Source organism: Lathyrus oleraceus, chromosome 6 (assembly GCF_024323335.1).
Source record: "Lathyrus oleraceus cultivar Zhongwan6 chromosome 6, CAAS_Psat_ZW6_1.0, whole genome shotgun sequence".
In the NCBI taxonomy this organism is placed as follows: domain Eukaryota; kingdom Viridiplantae; phylum Streptophyta; class Magnoliopsida; order Fabales; family Fabaceae; genus Lathyrus; species Lathyrus oleraceus.
This window is the reverse complement of record NC_066584.1, coordinates 223,653,950-223,661,040: the sequence shown is the minus strand read 5'-3', so window position 1 is coordinate 223,661,040 and position 7,091 is coordinate 223,653,950. Positions and strand designations below refer to the sequence as shown.

General features: G+C 38.5%; 1 long non-coding RNA gene across 1 annotated transcript; it reads right to left on the bottom strand.

The window, feature by feature from the left end:
* Positions 1 to 4,477: 4,477 nt before the first annotated feature.
* LOC127097100 (uncharacterized) lies at positions 4,478 to 5,005 on the bottom strand. The gene is made up of 2 exons (XR_007792917.1): positions 4,799 to 5,005; positions 4,478 to 4,689 (listed from the first exon to the last, which is right to left on the bottom strand). It is a non-coding gene; the product is annotated as an uncharacterized LOC127097100 (long non-coding RNA).
* Positions 5,006 to 7,091: the final 2,086 nt, after the last annotated feature.

The following is a 7,091-nucleotide window of genomic DNA, read 5'->3' as shown; positions in this document are numbered from 1 at the left end:
CGTAGTCAACAGAATTTTTCAAGTGCCAGTTTTTTATTGCTAACAGACACTCTTCCTTGGTCCGAAATTGGTCACCCTTCTTTAACTCATCATCAGACCTCATATATGGGTTGTAGAACATATCTGATGAGGGCTCATCCTCGCCCAAATTAAGGGTTGTGAAGTGCGCAGGCGGTGAGTAGCGTTGCGCTATAGGTATTTGGACTTGGTCTTCGTCTTCGGAATCACGGTTCACCAAGTCATCAACCACGTCTTCTGCATCATCAACCACATCGTCTTCAACGTGGTGTTCAACATCTTGTTCGTCATCATCCACAAGATCAATAACCTGTGACTGAATATTCTGAGTTGGTTGAAATTGTTCCAACACAATGTACAACACTATATATTTGTAGCCAGAATACTCATGGTTACGAAACATGTATTGTGCCTCCATGTCATTTTGAATCAATGACTTATAAAACCTGACTGAGTTATTTTCAGAAAAAAAAGGTTGTTGATAAAAAATTTGGGACACGGGTTGTCTAAGTTTGGACTCAATCTTTTTTTTCAGATAAGAGAAGTCAACTCCTCTATTTAGACAAAAACGAGTGCAATCGGTGTTTCTAAATAGGAAGCCAGACATATCACATTCATAAGTCTCACCATTCACGTGAGCTTTGATTTTGTATTGTGATGAAGATGCCATGATATGTGAAGACTTTGTGAAGATATTGTGAAGATATATGTGAAGATATTGTGAAGATATATGTGAAGATATTGTGAATACCTTTGTGAAAATTTGTGTGAATACTTATACTCACACATACACCAAGCCTTCCTCACGCATGCCTATCCATCAAATGTATTCACCACCTAATCTGCAAGATTCCCGCGCATGGCTTACACGTGTCACATCTTTGCATGCAACACTACCACCAAGCCTTCCCCTAGACAAGACAAGTGCAACCTAATCTGTACCAATGCATGCCAACCTATCCACCTAGCCTGCACCTAGCCTGAACCTAGTCTGCAAGATTCCCACGCATGCCTATCCATCAAATGTATTCACCACCTAGTCTGCAAGATTCCCGCGCATGGCTTACACGTGTCACATCTTTGCATGCAACACTACCACCAAGCCTTCCCCTAGACAAGACAAGTGCAACCTAATCTGTACCAATGCATACCAACCTATCCACCTAGCCTGCAAGATTCCCACGCATGCTTATCCATCAAATGTATTCACCACCTAGTCTGCAAGATTCCCGCGCATGGCTTACACGTGTCACATCTTTGCATGCAACACTACCACCAAGCCTTCCCCTAGACAAGACAAGTGCAACCTAATCTGTACCAATGCTTGCCAACCTATCCACCTAGCCTGCACCTAGTCTGCAAGATTCCCACGCATGCCTTACACGTGTCACATTTTTGCATACTCATACTATTTGAATACGGTTATAAATAGAAGGTCATTCTTGAAAGTTTTCATCAACCACTAACACTTTCATTCAGAGAACTCTGGTGAAACTTCTCATCCACCAAGCTTCGTTCTACATTGCAATCATGTCTCTTCTTACCATGGGCCAAGAACACAGAGGCACTAGGGCAAACATTGCCTCATTCGTAAGTTTTTCTTGAACATTACCTCTTTCGTATGTTTACAATTTATTTTTTAAAAGTCCAATCTAATGATTATTTATATTGTTTGTTTTTAAAGGATCCCAAGAAATTTCGTCAACGTTCACACCCTATGCCTTATCCAGACCCATGGTGCATACCTTACATAGAGCGTGCGGGGTTCGGTCATGTTATGCATGTGGTAAATGCCACTATTGATGTGAAATTTATTCTTGCTTTGTGTGAACGTTGGAGACCAGAGACACACACTTTTCACCTACCAATCGGTGAATGTACCATCACACTAGAGGACGTGTACATGCTTTTGGGTCTTCGAATAGATGGTAAGCCTGTGACTGGAAATGTTCAACAGCCCAACGAACTATGTGTTCAAATGTTGGGCGTAGATCTGGTCGAGGGTGAGGGATCTGCAAAAGCAAGGGGTCAGGGTATTAAACTATCGAGCCTCCAATTCTACCACGACTCTATAAATTTGACTGAGGATTCGTCCGAACAAGAAAAAATCATAAAAACAAGGTTTTACATTATGTTATTGTTTGGGAACTTGTTATTTCCCGAAGGCACGAGAAATAGCATAAACTTTATGTACTTGAGTTTGCTCGAGGACATTGACAGAATAAGCACGTATAGTTGGGGTTCTGCTGTATTGACTTTCCTATATAGCTCTTTGTGTAAAAATGCACAAAATGACCACTGTACATTTTCTGGATGTGCTTTTTTGCTCCAAACATGGGGGTGGTGGAGATTGCCAAGGCTAGCCCCAGAAAATCCTAATGTCTACTCCTTCCCCTACGCAACTAGGTAAATTTATGATGTTATTTCATTTTGTATATTTATTCTATAAATATTTGTAAATAATATTATTTATCTTTTTTTGTTTAGGTTCATTACAACCGGACTAGATTACACTCTTACCCCGAAAAATAAAATAATATTTTATCGTCAACTCTTGGATCGTCTCCGAGCACAAGATGTATTACCACTAAATCACTCATCTTCTAACTAATTTATTAATATCAAGCATTCTCAATAAATAACATATTTACTTATTTCTTTGCAGTTTATTTGGAGGCCATATTTGGGATTGGAACATCAACCCAACCCCGAAGATGCAGCTGTTTGGACAGCAAAAACGGCTATAATGCGGTTCACCACTGTGGAGATGCACCAAAGTGACCGTGTCAAACTGCAATTTGGAATGCATCAAGAAATCCCAGGCCCCCCAATGTCTTTGGAACCTTGGCATCTTAAAAAAGTCAGCCACTAGTGGTATGCCCAAAATTGGAAGGAATTTGCAAAGGAGTTCCGTAAAATGTGGAAAGACCGTGCCCAATATGTTCTACAATTTCTGGTGGCGCCCAACGAAATGAAGCCGACAAGGGAATATGTGGATTGGTATAGAGCAAATACAAATCCAGAAATGATTGTGTCTGACCCGTTATATTTGGACGATCCCCGAATGCAACAACCATATTTCCAACAACAACAACCACCACAATATTCCCAACAACAACAAGCACCACAATATTACCAACAACAACAACCACCACCATATTACCAACAACAACCACCACCACCGTATTACCAACAACAACCACCACCACCGTATTACCAACAACAACCACCACCACCGTATTACCAACAACAACCACCACAACACATGTCCACCCCCAACCAAATCAACACTACATACCACAAACTCAACCCCAATATCATGAAGATTACCAACACCAACCTCAACATTCCCACCGGGCTCTTCCAGTTCTCCACTTAGCCCCGACATAGGTATACAACAGGATTACCAACAAGACTATTACACACCACAACAGACTTTGTTCTTTAGCCAACCCGATTCAACCCTCAACTACCAAAGGCCACATTTCGAGGGCGCACCCAACAGGAGTCAGTTTGTCCCACCGAGACAAAGCTTTGAGGGCGTAGAGGGCACTCGCCTTTCCTACAGCATTGAAGGGACTTCGACCCAACCACAACGGCAAACAGCAAGGGGACGCGTTAGGACTAGGGGTGGCAATAGGGAAGCACCACCACCACGTGAACCGTCTAGACGAGTAGTTAGACCTCCCCCGTGCGGATCGTACCAGGGACCGCATAATATGTGATAAATCCCAAATTAATAATGCATTTTAATCATATCTTTATAATATTTGTCTTGTGTATTATTTTAATATAAATATATTCTGTTTATTAATATATACATAATATTATTTATTTACATGTATATAAATTAATATATTTTAATAATTTTTAAATAATATTAATTACTTATAAATTAATATATATATATATATATATATATAGATATATATATATATATATATATATATATATATATATATATATATATATATATATATATATATATATATATATATATATATATATATATATATATATCTTCTAAATAATATTTTATATATGTATTAATATAAATTAATATAATTTATAATAAATATAAATTAATAAATTTAAAATAACTTAAAAAAGATTTAAAAAAAAACATATTAAAAATAATAAAAAAAATAAAAAAATGAAAATAAGGGTAGGCGCCACTTCTAGTGGCGACTTGCCTTAATTTTAAGGGTAAGCGCCAACTAGGGTGGCGCCCAAGGCCAATTTAGGGCAAAAAATGGTCATTTTTGTATTTTTTTTAAATAAAGGGTATTTTTGGATTTTTTTTAAAAAAATTGGATATTTAAAAAAAAACTTCTAAAATTGCCAACTTATTGATACAAACCAACACCCAAAAGAGGCAAGTCAAAATAGTGACAAGGAAAGCATCAAAATATCATGAAAACATTGACAGCAAAAAGAATTCACAATAACATCACGTTCAAACTTATAACATATACCCTGGCTCGATATGAATAACTCATAAACATTCATTTAAGTCAAATACACGCAACCACATACCTTCATAACAAGTCCCCACATTACTATACTATACTAAACCTTGCAACAGACCAAGCCCGACCTGCTCAAAGAGCTCACACAACCATTACATTAACCGTTGCACCAATTCATCATTAACTTGACCCGCGCTCAAACCTGCAACAAGAACAAGACTATTAACCAAGGCTAACAGCTCATAAAAATCATTACAAAGAGCACAAGACTGATGCACGTAGTAACAGGATATGCTAAAATTTGAACTTACTAAGAAGTATCGAGTCATTGGTTGATGCAGACTCCAAATTGAGAATGGTTGCTATTCAGCATAAACCTTCCTAAGTATTTTAATAAGTAAGTCCATCATCCAACACAAATCCTGCTAAGATTAAAGCAATAAATTAGTGTGACGATATTGAAAATTTCAGACTAGCAAAGGACCGGTACTGAGAGGTGGGGACTGAAGCTAGCGAAAATATACCCGAACGTGTTGCACGCTCAAACATACAACAGAGTCGCCATCGAAATTTATTTATTCCCGAAGGAAAGGGAGAACATCGATAAAACCCGAGGGAAAGAGATGTGATGGGTAAGGAAGTCGGTTATGCAAGGGGAAGGTATTAGCACCCCAAACATCCATGGTATTCCATGGGAACCATTTTGATCATTCTCGCTCGAATAAGTGTTATATCTAAAGGTTACTTGCAAAAGAATAAGGTAAAAGGAAAGGAAATAGATAAAGTGCTCGGTGAGGATTGGGGCCCTCATGCCTACGTATCCTTATAGTACAATGAGAAAATTCAGAGCTCCGTAGTTCAAAGAACTAGTGGTGGGAGATGAAAAGAATTATGATCCAAGTATGGTCTGAACCAAAGGATAATGTGATTTGAACTCCAAAAAGGGGTGAGAACCCAAGAGTAAAACTGGTACGAACCAATAAGTGAGGGCCTATAACACTGTATTGGAACAACCGAAAAAGAAAGGATTAAGTGTTTGGTTTCATAGCACAAACAACTCTTGGTTCACAAAGAGGTACGAGATGGAGCACAAAGGTATACTTTATTTAGCTAAAAGAATAAGGTATATCACATGAAGTGAATGAAGGTAGTATATGAATACATTATGGAGATGAATGGACTGAAGTGACAAAAGTCACAAAGTAGAGTATTTGGTGACGAGTGACTGAAGAGGTATAGTTTGAAACCACAAGTCAAGGTATAATGGAATCCTTAGGAGAAGTGGGACTCGTACCATAGAGGGAAACATGCATCTGGGCCAAAAAGAAGGAATTAAATGTCCGGCAATAAGCCAAACAACTCTAGGTACGAAAGCGGACTAGTCATTAGGCGTCCTAAAAGGGTGTATATGGATATCCAAAGAAAGTGTGTTTCTATGTCAAAGAAATAATGCGTCACTGAGATGAAAGGTTTATGATCGAAAATAGATAATGGATTATGAAAGATATGAGTGGTTCCCTAAGGCGGAAGGAGGAATAATTAGAAGTATGCTCGCCAAGGATTCGCATCCTCGGGCCTACGTATTCTCATTGTGCAATGAGAAAGTCAGAGCAATCGTAGTTCGAAACTACGAGAACAAAGAAAGAGATTGAGAGTGATGAAAATTATAACTTTCACCAACAAAATGGTATCAAGGGAACTCACAAAGATAACTGGCTGCGAACCCAAGAGCAAAACTGGTATGAACCAACAAGTGAGGGCCTACAACACTAGTGGAGCGACCAAAAAAAGATTGAATTAAGTGTTTGATTGCATATCACAAACAACTCTTGGTTCACAAGGCATACTATTCATTAGGCGTCCTAAAAGGATGAGTATGAGACCCACAAGAAAGTATTGTTGGGTGCAAGGAAGAGTATATCACTTGCTGGGGTACAAACAATTCGAGATCAAAGGAGAATAATATCTTGGATCCATGAAGGAATAAACTTTGAACCGAAGAGCGAAAGAGGCATTGACTAGGATGTGGAGGAAACTAGGCCTACCCACTCCTGTCATAACCAGAAACAAAGCAAATTAAATGTTTGGGTACAAGCCAAACAACTCTTGGTTCACAAGGCAGACTATTCATTAGGCGTCCTAAAAGGATGAACATGGGAACCAAGGAGAAGTAGCATTCGATCTTAAAAAGATGGTATTGATTGATGAATGAAGAATGATTGATTAATAAATAGGGTAGCTCGCGAAGAAACTGGATTCTCCTACCTACGTATCCTTATAGTGCAATAAAGAAATCAGGGCTTTCGTAGTTCAACCCACTAGGGCTGAAAACAAGGTGATTGGAGGCAAAAGAATGATTGAATGATTGAATTGAAATGATTAGAATGGAGGATGAAATAAGAAGAAACTTGATAGTCGATTGATAGGAATCCCATTAAAGTCCATGAATAAGGGCGAACGCTTTGCATATTTTGGCATACGCCCCATACACAAAATCGCTCTAGACAAGGATAGGAGAAACTCCATCTCATCATTCCTTACTACTTAAGGCTCATGGCGTATGATACTTCTCTTAACTAACAAGTTGCTGGAGGAGGATCTTCA